The following is a 19,102-nucleotide window of genomic DNA, read 5'->3' on the forward strand; positions in this document are numbered from 1 at the left end:
ATATATATATATATATCATGTTTATATAGCGACAAGGACTTTTGAAATAGGAGTTAAGAACTTTAGGGAGGATAAAAAAAGTTCTTTTTGGAAGCAAATGAAACAGAAATCCCCATTTAAAGCCAAAAGTCATCCTGAACATGCTTTATTCCAATGGCATTACTTAACAGCAAAGTGTTATATTACCCTTGAATTTCCTGCCTGGGCTAAGGGTAGGCCAGGCCCTTGATGCTATTTAAATTTTTCCATGTATTCCAGCTGTATCACCAGCAATGCCACCACCCTTCGCTGTGCCTGCTGCTCTCCAATATGTCAGTTGAGGAGGGAAGAATATGTTTCCCATGCACACACTGTAATTTTTTCCCAGTGTTGTTAGCCTGCCAGAACAAAACTAAAACCACAGAAAGAAGGTTTAGATCAGCCTCCTGATCACCCTGCTGCTATTGTGCTGTTTGGGGAGGGTTGAATGTCAAATACTTGCAACTGTCCTCCACACATTTCTCTGCAGAGTAAAGCAGCATTGGCGTGGACCCCTGTTGAATTATTTCTGCTCCTAAATGTTGGAAACTCTTCCTTTCCAGGAAAATACTGCTCAAGAGGCACAGAGAATTCGTGGAGCCGGCTTTGGGAAGTGTTATGAACAGTCCCTGCAGTGAATAGTTATGTGCTGACATGCAGCCAGGCAGACGTTAGCCCTTAACAGGGAGGTTACTTAGACATTTAGCTGTTTCTGACTAGTTCCCTATGATAAACGGTGCCCGAGAGGCCTTTTTCTTAGTATCCAATCTACAGGATCCCTTGAATTCACAGCCATATTGTTCTGTGTTTTTTCTGCTATTTTGCTTGTATGTCTGGTTATGGTCTCCTCTCTTCCTTTCTTACACCTGACGAGTAACCTCTGTCTTGTTACTTAGCTAGCATGTAGTAGATCCTTAAGAAAGACTTTTTTTTAAAACAAAGCAATACATATTTTTGTATATATACTTTGCTCTTATATTTGCTCTCTTCCTAAGACGGAATTCACAGACAGAAAGCGGGAGGGTGGGTGCCAGCGTTTACGAGGAAGGAGCAGCGAGGAGATGGTATTTCGTGGGGACTCGAGTTCCGCTGGGGAAGACAAAAGGAGCTGAGCAGATGGGTGGTGGTGATGGTTGTACAACAGTGTCACCCTTCTAACCCTGATGCCATTACCTGAGCTTTTAAAATGTTAACACGTGTTATCATATTGGGATTATACAAAATTGAAGGTGTGCTAACTTACAAAAACATGTCTGAGATAAACTTGTGTATATATATCTGGATATGTTAAACTAATCATTATTTTTTAAAATAGAAAACCAAAACAAAAATCATTTTATGTACACTTACAAAAATGGTTCACATGGTCAATTTTAGCACAATAAAAATGAATACATTCTTTGATTTGGAATTCGGTCTGATGACACATGCACCCATTTAATCTTGCTACATTTACCTAACCTTCTTTCCAGATGTGTCAGTTCACATCCCCACCACCTGTGTGCGAGGACAGCCACTTTCCAACATCACCAAACACGCAGTCTTCTCGTTCCCACACAGGCACACTTGCTTTAATTAGTTTCTTTTAATTATTGTACTTATTATTGAAATTGAATCTTTTCATGTATGGTTTATTTCTTCATTTGTGAGTAGCCTTTATCATTTCCCATTTTTATTGGGATATTGGGATATTTGTTTCTTTTGATTGATTTGCATGAGTTCGGTGCATAGTAAAAATATTAACTCCTGGTCCATCCTATCCTTTGCAAATAATCCTTAGAGGCGCATAGAAGGGGAAGGAAGGAAGGATGGCATGAACAAGCACACTGCAGACTGTGGACCATGGGACAATGACAGCTCTGTGGTCCCCTTGTTTCGGGCATGAAAGCGGCTTCTGCAGCACCAAACACTCATTTATGTAATGAGCGTTATTGAATGTGAATGCCACACACCGGGAATCAGAAGTGAGCAGGACAGACATGGTTCTTAGCCTAGAAAGCAAAAGAATGAAATGCAGACCGGGCAAGTCGTGTCCAGGTATTCTGGGACAGGAGGCAGTCAGTACAAAGGGCCACTGCGGAAGCCCATTTTCATTTGATGTCAGGGATGACCTCTCTAAATCTCTTAATTCAATTTCCAATGTGAACTTTTTCTTTCCATCTCAGAAATATTTGGAAAGATTTCTACCGGTGCTTCCTATATCTGTGAGTTTTCTTACGACAAAAGGAAAAAAAATCACGAGTCGGTGAGAGAGAATCTTGAAAAATAGAGCATCATTACTCCCAGTCATATTTTCCTCTCTTGCCCTTTGACACCTTTTACTTGATTGCTTTTAGGCCTGGATTAATTTTGCCTGGCCTAAGGCCCATGCTAATTTGCATGGCTATTCTCTTTACAGGTCGGAGCCACGAAGACAGCAGGCCAGCCTGAACTCACAGGCCGATTCACATCCATCAAGTGGCCCAGGGCGCGATACCCTTACTGTGGAAGAAGGGAGGATAATGGAAAATCCTACCGTGACCTAAAATCATGACTCAGGAGGGTTGCCCTGCGGTCAGGCTTTTGGATAAACCATTCCATCTTCCCGTTCTTCTCGGCAGACACTTGCAGATTCCCTTTTGGGCTTTGCACCTATAATCACGGTCCTCATTGTTTCTAAAACCAAAATTAAGCCTCAGACTGACTAACTAACTGTGTGCTGGGGGAACGGCTTCCTTCACTTTACACTCCCATCTATGATGTTGACAGGAATCCTTGTGTTTGGTAATGCCGACTATTGCCAAGCCACAGCGGCTGATAAAATATTCAGATGGTGTTGTCATATTTAGTTGTTATTCTGAATGAGTAGCTGGAAGGCTTTCTTACATCTAGATGGTGATTCCAACATGGGAAGTTCAGCTCTTTCCATCTTGAACATTCATTTTGTTCATTCACTCAGTAGACACTTTTGTGTTACTTTCTTAAAATTTATTTTTGTTAGTACATGTTTGCGGTACACAATGATTACACTCACAATGGAGAGTTGGCGCATGTCAATGACACACCTTAGTTTTTTTACTTTCCCTTCCCTTCCCCTCTCCTCCCTGCCCCTTCCTCCATCTCTTGGTCCTTCCCATTTACAAAAGATCTATCTCCCTGTTTTCCCTTTTGTCTTCTGTTTTGCCCTCATATTATTTATATTTGAGTTTCTCATGTAAGAGAAACCATGTGATATTTAAGCTGTGTGTCTAATTTATTTCATTTAATATTATGGTCACAAGGTGCATCCGTTTTCCTACAAATGTCTCAAACATATCCTTCCTTATGGCAGAGTAGTGCTCCACTGTGTGTAAAAGACACATGATCGTTATTCATGCATCTGGTGATGGACATATAGCCCACTCCCAAGATCTAGCTATTACGATTTGTGCTGCTATAAGCATGAGAGCACGTGTCTCACTGGAACACGATGATAGGTGAACACTTACTTTAAGTAGGCCTATCGTGCATTAGGCGCTGTGCTAAGTCCTTGCAGGACCCTGACGCTGCCTCCTTGGGCAGGGCACATGTAGTTATAACCCAGCCATCTGGGTAATGCTCTGAAGACGCACACGCCTGCCGCCTCACTCCAGGGTTGCCTGAGTTTCTGCCTCCTGGGTTTTGAGTGCGATCTGGCATGGACATCCTGAAAACACTCCTGGGAGAATTCTGATTACACCCTTAAGTTTTGGGCGCTAGTGCGTAGTGCTTACCAGAACTCTGTGGAACTCAGCTCCTCTCTGTGGGCAGTCAGAACTCTCAGGCTTTCTTCAGCCTAGTCTGGGCCAGTAGTAAAACTAGGCTCAGGACCAAGGTAAGCCGCCCAGTTCCGAAGGGCTGTTCGCAGTGGCAGGGTCAGGCCTGCTCTTGCCACCTATTCCTGTGGCAACTCCAAGCAGGTTGGGGCTGTCTGGCATTCCTCCCTGTACAGTGGACCCTCGATTTACAACCAGCCTGACATACAAACGACTCGGGTTACCACCTTTAGTCAGAATTTTAGTTTTAACTTGTGAACAACTTGAGTTACAAGCCTGGGGAAGGAATGGAGTTTGTAAGTCAAGGATCTGCTGTATACTGAGCTTACCGGGTCACCTGTCCTCCAAACTTGGCTCATTGTTTTAATTTGGCCCTTACTTCCCTGGTGTCTGTTGTGGACACTGCACTTTCTCCTCATGCCTGACTGATTCCCCTTTGTTAAGTGGAGACCTAGGGCATGAGGTCATAGATGTGAATTCCGGGGCACCTGGCATGAGCTCCCTACTGGGAGTGTGGGCTGGGAGTTTGTAAAGTGGTAGGAAAAGCAGCTCTAAGAGAAGTGTTGAATCCCAAAAAAGGAGACAGGCAGGGTACTCAGCTACTCACAGAGGCTAGGTAGAGAGCGAGAACTCTGCAGTGTCCAAGAGAGAGAGAAAGAGCAAGAAACTTCTCTGTTGTCAGAGTAGGTCTGCATTGGAAGGTGGAGGCAGGGCTGGCTTTTTTGGCCAAGTGCCCACTGAATGGGAGGGCACAGTGGGGCATGAGAGGTGCGTAGCATTGTGCTGCACACCAGTCTTTTATTTTTCGTTGAGTTTATTGGCCCATTTTAGGTATACAATAGTTACACTCATCATTGGGAGCTTGCACCTTTAAATGACATATCTTGGTTCTTATTTTTTCCCCATACCCCTGCCCTCCCATCACCCCCTCCACCCTTCCCTATATACAAAAACTGTTTCCATTTCTTCCTTTGCTCATATTTTTCCCTTCTTTCCTTTCCCCTACCCTTCCCACTTCTACATGTTTAGCCCCTTTCTTTTTTTCTCACATTCTCAATTATACAATTTGAACCTTATTTACACTTTCTTTGTCACACCAGGGAAAATGTTCGGTATTTACACACGTGTGTCCTATTCACTTCACTTAAGCGTATGGTCTCAAGGTGCATCCATTTAGCTATAAATGACTCTGGTTTCTCATTCTTTATGGCTGAGTAGTACTCCATTTTACAGAAAAGCCACATCTTCTTTATCCAGTCTGCAGTTAATGGGCAACTGGGCTGTTCCCAACCTTTAGCTACTACAAACTGTGCCACTATACACATGGGAGCCCATATATCGCTGTGGTGTGATTCTTTTAATTCAAAGCACTGGCTCTCCAAAGCACACCAGTGCTTTGTCAGTTCATCCCTTTGGCATTACTGAGCTCTTGTTACCTGCCGTGCGTCCCGAGCTGGTGCCAGCCAGCCTTCCAGCCTCGTCCTCGTCAGGTAAAGACCACGAAGACATGGTCTTTGTTCCCATCTCTCCCAGTCTGGGGAGCACAACAGCCATGCAGCAATTCTTTTGAAGTGGAAAAGCTCCGGCGGCGCTTGAGCTGCGCCTTGAAGGACACAGCGGATGAGTGGGTTCTGTACTGCACAGGCCGCAGGTGCAAAGCCCTGGGGTCCCTGGATTGGCAGGGCAGAGGGTGTGGCTCGCAGGGAGGAGTCCCAGGTGGGCGGCCTGAGTGCACCGCGGCAGCTGCTGACACTTGCGGTGACCCAGTGTGACCTTCCGGCTGAGCTGCCTCCTCCCTGTGCCTGGGTTCCCGGGTCTCCTGTCCTCAGCTGACTGCTGCAGCTTGCTGCCCAGGTGGAGGGGAGAACGCAGTCCTTTGTTCTTTGGGGTCAGAGGAGAAGACGGCTTCTTTCCCTCTTTTAAAGCAAACCGCAGCTAACCACTGCCTGAATCCGTGCTCAGGTGTGCGGGCAGCCGACCAGCTCATCAGCCTCCTCCCCCTCTGGCCCAGCCCAGCCTCCCCAAAGATGACCCTCTGAGCCCTGGGAGAAGTCTGCGCTACCGTCTAAAAATAGGTAAGCAAAGGAACGCAGACTCTGGATAAATGCGCTTTCCAGGCCCCCACAAGCCAGCTGTGTCAAGTTCAGGCTTCCTCCTCGCCAAGCCACAGGGTCGTGAGAGACTTCCCATCTTGGCTTCTTGAGCTGGGAAAGCAGAGGAGGAAGTGGAGAGGCAGGATGTGGTGGACCAGTTGTGTGCTGCAGGGAGGGCCGGCGGCTCGGAGCAGAAACCCTCCCGCACACTTTGTGAGCAGGGCTGGCTAGTTAAGAGTGCACATGTGCGCACCCACACACAGCCCTCAGACAACCCTTGTTTCAGTCTCCTTTGGGGAACCTGGGCTTTGGGATGGTTCTCTCTCGGGGTGGCCAGCCACTCTGGACCCAGGGTCTCCAGGGTTTCCTGAGTACACACAGCCATCTACAAGACCACAAAAACACAATATTTACTCCGACATAAACTCCGGGGGTCACGAATTATCAAACACAAACCAGAGAGCAAGAGCTTATCAGTGATGATATTCGCATAGCCTAGGAAGCCGGAGTGTGGGGCTATCAGATGAGTCCTTTGTCTAACCCTTCAGTGCCAGTGTCTCCTCTCCTGCCCTTTTCACCAGTTCAGCGGTTCCCTGACAGTTTGGGACAGTTTTAGTTCAGAGCAGGAGTTGGAATTATAATAAGATTCCAATCCTGATCTACTTGGTTCCAGAACAAAGAAGATACTTTCTCTTTGTTTCCAACCCCTTCCCAGAAAAGATAAAATAAAAAATTTAAAGGCACTCCTAGGAAGATGTGACAATATAGTCACCTTTGGGTCCTGGGGAACAGTTTTGGGGGACTTCCATTAGCTGGGTGGATGAGCTGTGTTCCCAATGTCTTAAATGTGAGAAGCTCTGAGCAGATTTCTTGTGAGTCACACTGAGGGGGTTGACTATGTTTCAGAGTCTGACAAGAATTCTTTCCAAAATACTTAGTGCACCATTGTCAATATCGGGGGACTCATACATTTCAAAATATTGAAGTGTTCTACCCAATTAGATCTTCATGCAACTTAGTACGAACAAAACAGGTTGTTATCTCACTCTTTCGTCACCCAGGAAGAGTCGGTCTATCTTTAAAATAAGTTCTCCTTTACGGCTGTAAGAGAAGATTGAGGGAAAAGGAAGGGAGATGGAGTTATTCTCTTGCTTCCAGGTCTAGAATGGCCAGGGAGGGAGAAGTCTCCTCAGGGCATCGGACTGGCACGGGAAGCCCAGAGGCAGAGTGGCAGCATGTGGTTCACGCCAGCCTGAAGTCACACTGCCAGGGTCCCTGACTGGTGCCGTCACCTATAAGCCACATGGCTTTGGGAAAAGAGCTTAATTCCTGTGCAACACAGTTTGTTCTGTAAAATGGGGGGACTCAGTTACCTGCTGCACAGGTCCCTGGGGCTTTCATGAACTGATGCACAGGCTCTGGACAGATCTGCACAGAGTCAGCACTCAGTAAAGGCTAACTCCTCTTCTATCACTGCTGTTATTTGCAACGAAAAGATCTGAGAACACTGCACGTTAACTGAGCACCTTGATTCATTTGGAAAGAATGACCTGGCCTTGTAATTGCCATAAGAACTGTGACTTCTGTTGGAGTACTGGGGGGGGCACAAAGTGTGGCGAAGCTAACAGCTTGCCCTTGGGGAGGGTAGAACCATGCTCCTAGGGGAGTGTGCGGTCCCAGAAAGCTGTGCACTGAGGGCCATGGTGCTCACTGCTCCCAGAAGGCAGTTAACTCCCCATTTGGATGTCATGACTCGGACCGTCTCCTTTTTATTCCAGGGACTTTTTGCAGTTATTTGATTTAGTTCAAAAGACCTCAAGCACTATGGAATGAATTTGTTTATGGTGATGGATGGGTATTTTGACAATCTAGGGCTTTGCCTCTAACACATTTTTATTACCCTGGATATCACCAACCAGTGAAATAGCACAGGACACCCTTCTGTGAGGTGCACACTCTGCTCTGGCTACTCAGAGATTAGGTGTCCATTTAAACTGCCCTGCAAATGGGTGGCAGGCAGACTGAGATGCCATTAGACCACACGTGAACACAGAGGTAGCAGGAAGGAGCCGGCCATCTTTTGCCCACATGTCTTTAATCAGAAGCAGAGCTCGTCAGGACTGACTCCACTGAGAAGCACAGGGAAACTTTATTAGCTCAATTAAAAATCCCCGTCACCAAAGTCTGAGCTTCTGGAGGGCAGACCCTGGGGTAATGTGTGATGTAGCCGTCTGGTCCCCTGGTGGCTGAGAGTCACTGGGGATCCCTGGAACAGCTGAGGTGTGGGCAGGGGGGAAGGCTCGGGCTGTGTCTTCCCCCAGGTTTGCAGGACAGTCCATGTGTTTTTGTGCCATCCTCCTATGGAGGAAATTATACCACACATTTTTCTCCAAACCAGATCCAAAAACCAAAATCTTAAATCCAAATGTCCTCTGTCAAGTGAAAACATTCTGAGACCTCAGAAATGATTACTCACCAAACACTGTTTTCCTGACTTGCAATTTGGTCAGTTATCACAGGTTTCAGAAAGGTTCCGGGTGGTCCTCTGTCCTCAGGGTGCTCTGTAGCTTTCATGGTTTTGGTTTCCAGAGCTCTCTGCTTGCCTAGGAGTTCCAGGGTAACGACTTGCTGAGGACGTCAGCTGAGGAAGGTAGCTCCACACCCAGGGAGGAAAACCTATTAGAATTCCTCCCCTTTCTTCAAACCAAGAGTTGGCACGAGCAGGCCTGGGTAGAGGTGAATGCTTTTAGATTTTGATCCTTCACACATCTGCCTAAGAAAGATGCTCAACTTAAAATTTCAAAATATCTTATCATGATCTGTACATTTTTTAAGTGTCATTCGATCTCCTGCCTCTTTCAGTTGTCAGAACTGCTAAGGCTCCCTGCTCTCCCTCCCTGAGGGCCCGCATCTTTGTTAGTGGGGTGGTGTAGCCCTGATTCCTTAATACCTTCATGCAGTCCTCTAATTTGAAGTATGCAAAGTGTGTTTCCTGCCTTTACAACCATCCCATGCTGTTCGGTTGAAGAGCTGAGCACATTTCACAGCAAGCGGATGGGGCCCATCCAAAATGGCTGGAAGTGCTCAAATGAACAGTTTGCATTTCTTGTCCTCCTGGGGGAAAATAAATGCAGAAACTTCTGCAGTGAAAGGTGAGGTCCGATCTTCCACTCCTCCAGCTTTCTCAGCCCCTCTTCTGTGCAGTACAATAGTAACAGGAGGGGTGGTTGTGCACACACTGGAAACCTACTGTCCGTGGTCCGTGTGCAACTGGCTGAGGGGTGTCAGCATCACATCCGAGCAGGGCAGCGCTGTCCCCCAAAAGAGGAGGCCGTTACCCTGCCTTCTGTAATAACAATAATAAACACAGAAAGCACAGCTGTGGGCTCCAAAAGACCAGGAATCTTTTCATGCCTTTCCAACCTGGTTAAATATGTCCGTTTCCAGAGTGGGGAGTCACATGTGTTTACTGAAAGGAATCAAGTGGAGGGCAGTTTGAGATGCCAAGCAAACAGTTACCTCTCTGAGTCAGCTGATGCAGTCTGCATTCTCTGATCTGGGGGAGCCCGTGTATCAGATGCCAGTGTCCCCCTCACAGCTGCATTGACATTGTGGGACAGAAGGCAACACCAAGTCCAGAGCTCTTACTCAGTTAAGGCAGCTTTTCATCAAATGCTTCTCTCCGAGTTGGTTTTCTTCTTCACCTTCAGGATTGTTTTGTTTTGTTTTTTTCTGATTTCGCCATGTTCTCAAGTGCAACATCAAGACCGGATGGAAGAGAACGAAGATAAAGTCTGGGAGTGCGTAAGGGTGAACAGAGAAAGTTGTCCCTTATAGATCACAGCATTGCTCACCCATAGAAATGATTCTCCTGAGTCCAAACAATTTTTACGGGATGCTCTGAACTCCCAGGTCAGCTGATATAATGGTTTCCAAGTTGTTCAGCTATGACTTTGACTCACCTCTCCTTGTCTCTTAAAGTAGGCCACTCCTTAAGTGCAGTTTGGCTCTACTGGCCGAAGATTTTAGAAGCAGGCTGAGAAGCAGGCACTGGGCTCAGACCTGTCACTCAGTCCCTCCTCCTTGCCCCCAAGGATGGAAGAGTCCTGTACCAAGATCTTCTCTGTGTTGATCTTGGCACATTCTTATATCCTGTATATATGGGCCCCAGATAAAACCCCCACTGTGGCCACCTGGACGGATGTCACCAGGGAAATCCTTTCGTCACAGCAGGTCACTTCCTTTCTCAGGCTATATCCCCCGGGCCAGGTCTTCCAGGGCCAGGGAAATTAGGCCATCATTGCTGGAGAAGGAGGTCAGGCAGAGTTAGTTCAGTCGCATGTGTGATCCTTACTGAGATGGATACCACACCTCTGTCAAGGAAGACTTTGGAATTCTCTATTTCCCTTCTAATTCTAAAGGTCACATGCTGTGATCCAAATCACACAATTCACCAAAATTAATGCTGAACTAGCTTTTTGTTTTCTAAGAATCAGCATACTTCTATTTCCTGTCTCCAGATATCGCCAATTATGTCCCCAGGGTATGGATTTAGCAGCGCCAAACTTGGGGTGTCATCTGCATGCAGAGATGTTCCTCTTATGTCCTCCCCTGCAAGTTTGCCACCTGAAATCCTTAAGCAGAAAACGGTGTCTTCATTTCCACCATCTGATGTAACATCTCTATGCCAATATGGGGAGAATATCTCCCACTAAGATTTCAACAAAGTGTGCAAATTCTGCCTGAGGCTAAACTTTACAGGTAGCTGGTGATGGGACAGGAAGGGTGGTTAAAAGCAGAAGATCATTGGGTCCCTGAATGGATGATGGCATCTGGAATTGCAGGAGAAGAGACACGTAGGAAAAATGAAGGCAGCTTCACCCTCTCCACACCCTGCCCAGTCTGCCCATTGATTCTGTCATGGGAGAAGACTGCCTGTGCACCAAGCCCCGTGGCTCCTCCCAGATAATGCTAGCAGTGACTCTCTCTTTAGGGTTTCCTTGGGCACTGAGACCAGCAGCGCAGAATGCGGGGTCTATGTTCACTGCACCCCATTGTTCTGATCCACACTGTGCAGGGCCAGGACTTGGTTGTGAGGCCCTCACTCACCTGTGAGAGTCAGTGACCCAGCCCTGTGGGTTTCCGGTCTCTGGCCCATGATGCACATTCCAGGGCAGGAGTCTCCAAGCCCATGCATCTGCAGATCTCCTGATGGGAGATGTGGTTTCAAGCAGAAACCTTAGGGTCTTTCAAAGGCAAACTAATTTTGAAGAGATTCCAGGAAGAGGAAGTTGTCAGTAAAAGTGCTGTCAGAAGAACAAAGCAAACTCCCTCCTCTCCTCCTGTACTACGAGTTCTCCTGCCTGACCCAACCAGCGAGCTCTGCCCCATGTTGGCTTCTTCCCTGGTGGTCTGATGAGAAGCAAACAGCAAGGACCTCTGCCTCACTTTTCTCATAATAGTTTCAAACTATAGGAAGAGACACAGTGTGCAAAGGTAACAGCAACACGAAATGGCTGGGGATGACCTTGGTCGGGCCCAGCTGGGGCCTGGTCAGAGACTGACCACAGCTGGCTGACCTTTCATCCTGACAGAATTAGAAGAGTTGTCACAATATTCTGGAACCTTCTGCTCTATTTTAGCTATGGTGTATTACTATCATAAGTAGTATTTGGTTTCACTATCAGCACTTATTTCAGCACAATTAAAGTCATTTCATTTCTTCAGAAACTTGACAGTCATTTTCAAATTTATGGCCTGATTTTGAGTGCCTGTAATTCTTTTAGGCTTCCATCTTTTTAGAAAAAGTCATATGAAAAGAAAATGAAGATTACTCGTTTGACTGGAATCGTGTTTGAAACAACTCTGAACGTATTTCCTAATGTTTCCTGATTGATTGCCTGGGAAATAAAGAACCCCAAATGATACCATTATATCTATATTTCTGCATCAGGAATCTTTCCCTTATTGCTCTGGTTCTGAAACAGATTCCCAAGAAAGCACACAAAATATCAAAATAGCGTTTTCAATGTCTGCCAAACCTGCAGGCTTGCACCTCGGCAAGAAAAAGTGTAACTAGTGAGCAAGTGGCCTCTGTCAAACACAAATGTGGCAAATTCTAAGGTGGCTCCTCTTCAACTAAATTGTCTCAGCAGGCTTAGCAGCAGGGAGAGTGTTTGCTGTGGATCGCAGGCAAAAAACCCAATCTGTATATTATGTTTCCAGGAGGGTATTATACCAAGTTCCACAGAGAAATGATGAGATGTCCGTGGTGAAACGGCACATTTCCTTCCCGCTAAGCGTGAGCAATTCTTACCTGCGTGGTAGTGTTCTCCTGAGTCACCGCCTCCGCTGCCCCTCGCGTGGCTGTCTTCTCTGACCCAGGATGGGATGCTGATGAATCCGAAGCATAACTCCCAGCTCCGGATTTCCACGCAGCCTGACCTCCACCAGACTCACCCTGACTCCACAGGCACGCTTTTCTAGAGGCGATTTTGTCTTGTCTGGAGAGCAATATAATTAGAAAGCAATTTGGCCCACACTCGTGGCTTGCATGGTCACTCGGGGCTGGTTTTGCTCTGCCTTGGCTGCCCTCCCTCTGAGGTGTTCAGCAGCTCACCAGTGCTCATCCTTACTTGCATGCAGCCGGGCATTGTCTGGTGTCAGCCCCAAGGCCCACGTGGCTTCTGCGCATGCGCCTCAATGTCTCTGTACAAAAACGACCCCAGCTACCTAACCCCACTGTCTGTCGGCTTTCCTTGACTATGTACTGAGCTTCCAGAGGCCTATTCATCTCCCTCATTACACTGCTCACAAGCTTTCCCTCCTCCAACCCCTGTCCCCCAGGTTCCAACTTGGAAGCCATCTTTAACTCATCCCCTTTTTATTCCAGTAAATTGCCAGGAATTTGGACTTCTCAATTTTGCATGCCTTATCCTAATTCAGGCCTCTTACCCAAACCACTGTGATAGCTTCCCAGCTGCTTTTTTTCTGCACTCGATTTCTCTTTCCCTAATTCTTACGATCCCGTATGGCCAGATTACTTTTCCAAATGCATTTCGCCGGTAGCTTTATAATGTCATCTTCCTGTTCAAAGACTTCCAGTGGTGTTTCAGGACCCAGCGTTTCCTTAGCTGGTATTCTGACCCGCTGCCAGTTCTTATACATAAAGTTTTATTGGAATATAGTCATGCCCACTCATTTATGGATTGTTTATGGCTGCATTTATGTTAGGATGGCAGAGTGGAGTCGTTTAGACAGAGACCACATGGCTTGCAAAGCCTAAAATACTTATTACTTGGTCCTTTATGGAAAGCTTCTGCCAATCCCTGCATTAAAATATGGTTCACAATTTCCTTTCCAGCTTGATTTCCTTGGGGTTTGGGTTTTCATGCATTGGTGCCTTGACTTACTTGAGTCCAGTCCCTCCAGGCCCACCCCAAGACCACTCTTCCTGGAGGCTTTCCTCACTCCTGTGTCACTGTGATCTCCCTCCTGTCACCCACTTCACACTTTGCTGTGGCACTTAATGTGCTCTGGCTGCTACTGTGAATATTAATGTCTATCCTGTTGCCCCCTATTCCTCCAATCGAGGCTTAAACTCCTCGAAGGCAGAACCTATGCCCTACCCTCCGTGCTCTACGCCCAGCTGCCTGAACATAGTCCTTCAGTTGATATTTGGAGACTTAGTGGACTCAGAAACAGGGCATCTTTTCTTCCAGCAGCCTCCAGAATAAACCATCATCATCATCCCCTTCTATTAAAGACGAGATGGGAAAATGAACACAAACTGTGCTCCCCTGGAATAGTGAAGGATTTGCTTTGTTTCTTGTTTTGTTTGGATGAGTGAATTGAGGAAGTCGCAGCTCCTGTGTAAGGGTCTCTCCAGGAAAGAGGGGGAGTTGGGACCAGAAGAATGAGCAAGTGGGCTTTGCCTCCCCACGGGGTGACAGATATTCTGGAGTGAGCCCTTTTACCAGGCTAGCCAAAGGCATGCATAGGGGGTACTCATGAACCTTCACAGAGGCCTTCAAGTCTCCTCTGATGAAGAAAACATGGAGCTTCATGAACACGGATATTGTGACCAGAATATTGGAAGCAGAAATGATTTGAATTGGAGAAGCTTGAATCTTTTCAAAGAGATCAGCGATGGCCAGATTCTACAGTCTGGATAAGTATCCCTGAAGGCCACATTGAAGTCCTAGTCTCTGCCTGGGGCCTGGCTGGGGAGAGGGGACCTACTGAAAGGAAAGTAGGCCACCAGGGTAAATCCTCTTAGGGGATCTTAAGACCCTGGCCCCTTTCTTCCTTTCTCTCTTTTTGCTTCCTGGCTTCCATGAGGTGGAGTGGTTTCCTCTGCCACTTGCCTCCCACCATGTGGCCTTCTCACCAGAGACCCAACAGCAGCAGAACAATAACTATGTAGTGAAAACTGTGGAGTCATGAGCCAAAATAAACCTTATGCCTTTTATTTTATTCTTTTGGTACCAGAGATCGAACTCAGGACCTTATGCTTTCGAGGCAGGTAGTGACACCACTGAGCCAAATCCCTGGCAATTTATGCTTTTAAATTGGTGGTCTCAGGTATTTTGTTACAGTAATGGAAAGCTGACTAACACAAGAGATATACTAGCTTTCTATGGCTACTGTAACAAGGTACCCTAAACCAGCGGACTTAACACATATTTCTTCTCTCACAGTTCTACAGAAGAAGTTTCCTGGCTAGTTCTAAGGTGCTAACAAGACCATACTCAGTCTGGAGGTGCCAAGGTAGACTTCGTTTCCTTTTCTCTCACAGCTTCTAGTGGCTGGCAGCAACCTCTGGATCAGGGAATCCTCACTCCAATTTTTGCTTCCATGAGCACATTGCCTTCTTCCATTCTGTTGGTGTCAAATCTGTTTTCCTCTTTTTAAAATTTTTATGTTTTCATCAGTTTATGTTTTTGATATGTAATAACAACTGAAGGGAATTGTTATCTATACATGTAACATCTCAGAGCAATCCAGGGCAATCTTTCATTGCAAGATTCTTAACTTATTTTCTTCTACATCTTTTTTTGCCATAAAAATTGACTGCAATAGACAATATTTGTGTCCTCCTAAAATTTATGTTTAAACAATAGGATGTGTTGCATATAAGCTAATGTTATGATATGCATGCATTGTGAAGTGATTTCTGTAGTGAAGCTAATTTACACGTTCATCACCTCACAGCTACAAATTTTTGTGTGGTGAGAACAGAAGATCTCTCAGCATATTTCAAGTATAAAATAGAGTATTATGACTGTTCTCACCTGATATACATTAAATCTCTAGAACTTACTATCCTACATAAATTAGTTTGTACCCTTTATCTCTTCTTTCCTCCCAGCCCCACCTCAAGCCCCTTTGCAACATCCTCTGCTTCTAAATTTAACTTTTTAAGATTACACAAACAAATGAAATCATGAAGAATTTGTCTTTCTGTGTCTGGCTTATTGAACTTAGCAGAATGTCCTTGAGACTCCTTCATGCTGTTACAAATGGAAAGATTTCCTTTCTAAAGGCTGAATAATATCCCATTGCATGTGAATATTCAGTTTCTTTATCAACTCATCTATTGACAGGTGGTTTCTGTATCTTGGCTATTGCAAATAGGGCTTCAGTGAACATGAAAGTACAGGTGTGTCTTCAAGATATTGATTTCATCTCCTATAGCTTTGTAATATAACGTGAAATCAGAAAGTGTGGTAACCCCAACCTTCTTTCGCAAGACAGCTTTAGTTCTCCAGGGTGTTTGTGATTCCGTATGAATTTGAGGATTGTGTTTTCTGTTTCTGTGAAAAATGCCACTATAATTTTGATAGGAGTTTGACACAACTCTGGATTGCCTCAAATTTTATGAACATTTTAATAATATTCTTCCTATCATGAACTTTGACATCTTCCCATTTAGTTGTATTTTCTTCATTTTCTTTTATCAATATCTTATTCTCAGTGTAACAGATCTTCACAACCCTGATTAAATTTTTTCTTAAGCTTTTTGGATGCTATTGTAAATGGGATTGTTTTCTTAATTTCCTTTTCAGATAGTTCATTGTTGGTTAAAGAAATGCTACTGATTTTTCTGTGTTGATTTTGTATCCTGTAACTTTATGGAATTCATTTATTTGTCCTAACAGTGTTCATAGAGTCCATGGTTTTCTACCTGTAAGATCATATCACCTATAAACAGAGATAAGTTTACTTATTTTACCTGGGTATCTTTAATTTATTTTTCCTGTGTAATTACCCTGGCTAGGACTTTTGCACTATATTGAATAGCAGTGAGAGCGGGTATCCTGGGCTTGTACCAGATCTTACAGAAATATCTTTCAATAACACCACCCCCTCGTGAGTAGGATGCTAGCTATGGGCTTTTCATAAGTGTTTTTATTTTATTGTGTTGTGGTAAATTCATTCTATACCTATTTTGTTGAGAGCTTTTATCATGAACAGGTGTTGAACTTTGTCAAATGCTTTGTCTAGATCTATCATGATTATCATTTTTATTTCATTCTGTTAAAATGTTGTATCACATGGATTAATTTGTATATATTGAACTAGTCTTGTTTCCCAAGAATAAATCCCACATGGTTATGATGTATAATTTTTTTGATATGCAGGTGAATTATTTTGTTAGCTACTTGGCTTGCTAGCACTAAGGACTTACATCTGTTTATTAAAGATATTGACCAGTCCTTTCTTACGGTGTCTTTTTTTTTATTAGTATATGTTTGCAGCACATGCATTTTACAGTCACCCTGGGGAGTTGGTACATGCACATAATACAGTTTGTCAGGTTTCTGAACTCACAAGGTTCGATCCTCCTTCGAATGTCCACAGAATTCGTCAGTGAAGATATCTTTAGGACTTGGGTTTTTCTCTGTTGGGAAGTTTTTGATTACTGATTCATCGTCTTTATTTGTTATTGACTATTCAGTCTTTCTATTTCTTCTTGATTCATTCTCGGCAGATTGTATTTTTCTCAGAATTCAGCCATTTCTTTTAAGTTATCTATTTTTTTTTGCTCCTAATTATTTAAAAAACCCTTATTAAATGCAATTAAACTTGGCCTAAACCTACCCCCATACATGTTTTAAGTTTGACCTAACAGTTTCTCCCTACATAACATAGGGAGCCACAGCCTAAACTGATTTGTAAGTACACTTTTGTAACAAAGACCCAAGTCTTAGCCACTCACAGCTACCAAACTTTCAGCCAATCAGATGCCAAAAATTGCCAAAACACACAAGCAAATGGTGACTGCAGCCAATGGGGGTGCCTCTTTAGGTCATATCCCTTTTTTTAATCTTGAAAGATAGCCCTGCATATGTGGTGTGGTGGAGCATTCTAAACCATTTTCAGTCTGGACTGACATTTGACTTATAAGTTGGTTTTTTCATCAAACTCTGGAAGGCTAATTTGTGAAAAAATTTTCCTTTTTGCTCTGTTATGATACTTTTTATCTTTGAAGCATCCAAGGTAATGTCTACTCTTTAATGTCTGATTTAGACTAGGTAAAAATGCCAGTTTTATTTATTTCAAAAAACCTAACTCTTGGTTTTATTAATTTTAAAATTATTTTTCAATTTTTTATTTAATTTATTTCTACTCTAGCTTTTTGTTTCCCTCATGGTAATTTTGGTCTTCATCTGTTCTTTTTTCTAACTCTCTCAGATATAAAGTTAGGATATTTGCAGTTTTTCTTTTTTATTTAATGAAAGCAAAAATTTGTTTCTTTAAACTTTCCTCATAATACTTTTCTTGCAGCATCCCAGAGTTTTGGTATGCTACATAATTATTTGTGTTTGTGAAATATTTTTATAATTCACTTTTTATTTCCTCTTTGAACCAGTGGTTATCAGGAAGCTTTCTCCACTGTTGATGGGAGTGTAGACTCATGCAACCACTGTGAAAATAAGTATGGAGGTACCGCACAGAGCTAGGACTTCAGGTCCCATTTGACCTAGCTATTTTCCTGAGGGGTTTCTTCCCCAAAGAATTAAAAGAACAATACCACAGTGACACATGTGCACCCATGTTCATAGCAGCACAATCTGTAATAGCTAAAACATGGAAACAGCCCAGTTGCCCATCAACTCTAGACTGCATATAGAAAATGTATTGGTTTTTTAATAAAATGGAGCACTACTCAGCCATAAAGAATGAGGAATTGAGACATTTATAGCTAAATGGATGCATGTTGAGTCAATATTCTTAAATGAAATAAATAGGGCAGAAATGTGTAAATACTGAATAGTTTCTCTGGTGTGAGGAACTTAAAGTGTAAATAAGGATCAAAATGTATAATAGATAATGTGAAATAGGAAGAAAAGGTTCAAGGGGGAAGGTGAAGTGAGAGGAGCAGGATAAAGGAAAGAGGGGAATGGAATTAATATGAGAAAATGAAAAAAATGGAAACAAAGTCTTTGTAGATAGGGAGGAAGGGAGGGGTTGAAGAGAGGGCAGGGGAATGGGGAAAAAATAAGAACAAAGGTTGATTATGTAAGGGTACAAATTTCCAACAGTGAATGTCATTATATTATATACATTAAATGTACCAATAAAATTAATTTTTAAAATAAATAAAATTTTAAAAAAACAAAGAATAACTTCCATGTACTTGTGAAATTTTCTTTTTTCTTACTTTTACTCATTCCTAGTTCAATAAATGCCAAAGGATACTTGAAATAGTCTTTTTTTTAATTGAGTTTATTGGTACATTTTAGGTATACAGTACAGTTACATCCATTATTGTGATCTTGTACCTCTACATGACAGGTCTTGGTTCTGATTTTTCCCCTTGTCCCAGCCCTCCCTTCACCCCCTCCTCCCCGCCCCATTTATAAACACTTTATTTCCATCTTTTTTTTCTCACCTACATCCATTATTGTGATCTTGTACCTCTACATGACAGGTCTTGGTTCTGATTTTTCCCCTTGTCCCAGCCCTCCCTTCACCCCCTCCTCCCCGCCCCATTTATAAACACTTTATTTCCATCTTTTCATTTTCTCACATTTTTTCTTTTCCCTTATTACCTTTCCCCCACCCTTCCCACTTTCCCTACACCTTTAGCCCTTTTCTTCCCATTCCACAATGTCAGTTATCTCATTAGGATCTTATGTACTGTTACAGTTTGTTCTTGATCTTCTTAAATGTACTAAGACTTTTTAATTTAATTTAATTTAATTTTTATTC

The sequence above is a fragment of the Fukomys damarensis genome, unplaced genomic scaffold (genome assembly GCF_012274545.1).
Source record: "Fukomys damarensis isolate Sample0158 unplaced genomic scaffold, DMR_v1.0_HiC HiC_scaffold_19, whole genome shotgun sequence".
Taxonomy (NCBI): domain Eukaryota; kingdom Metazoa; phylum Chordata; class Mammalia; order Rodentia; family Bathyergidae; genus Fukomys; species Fukomys damarensis.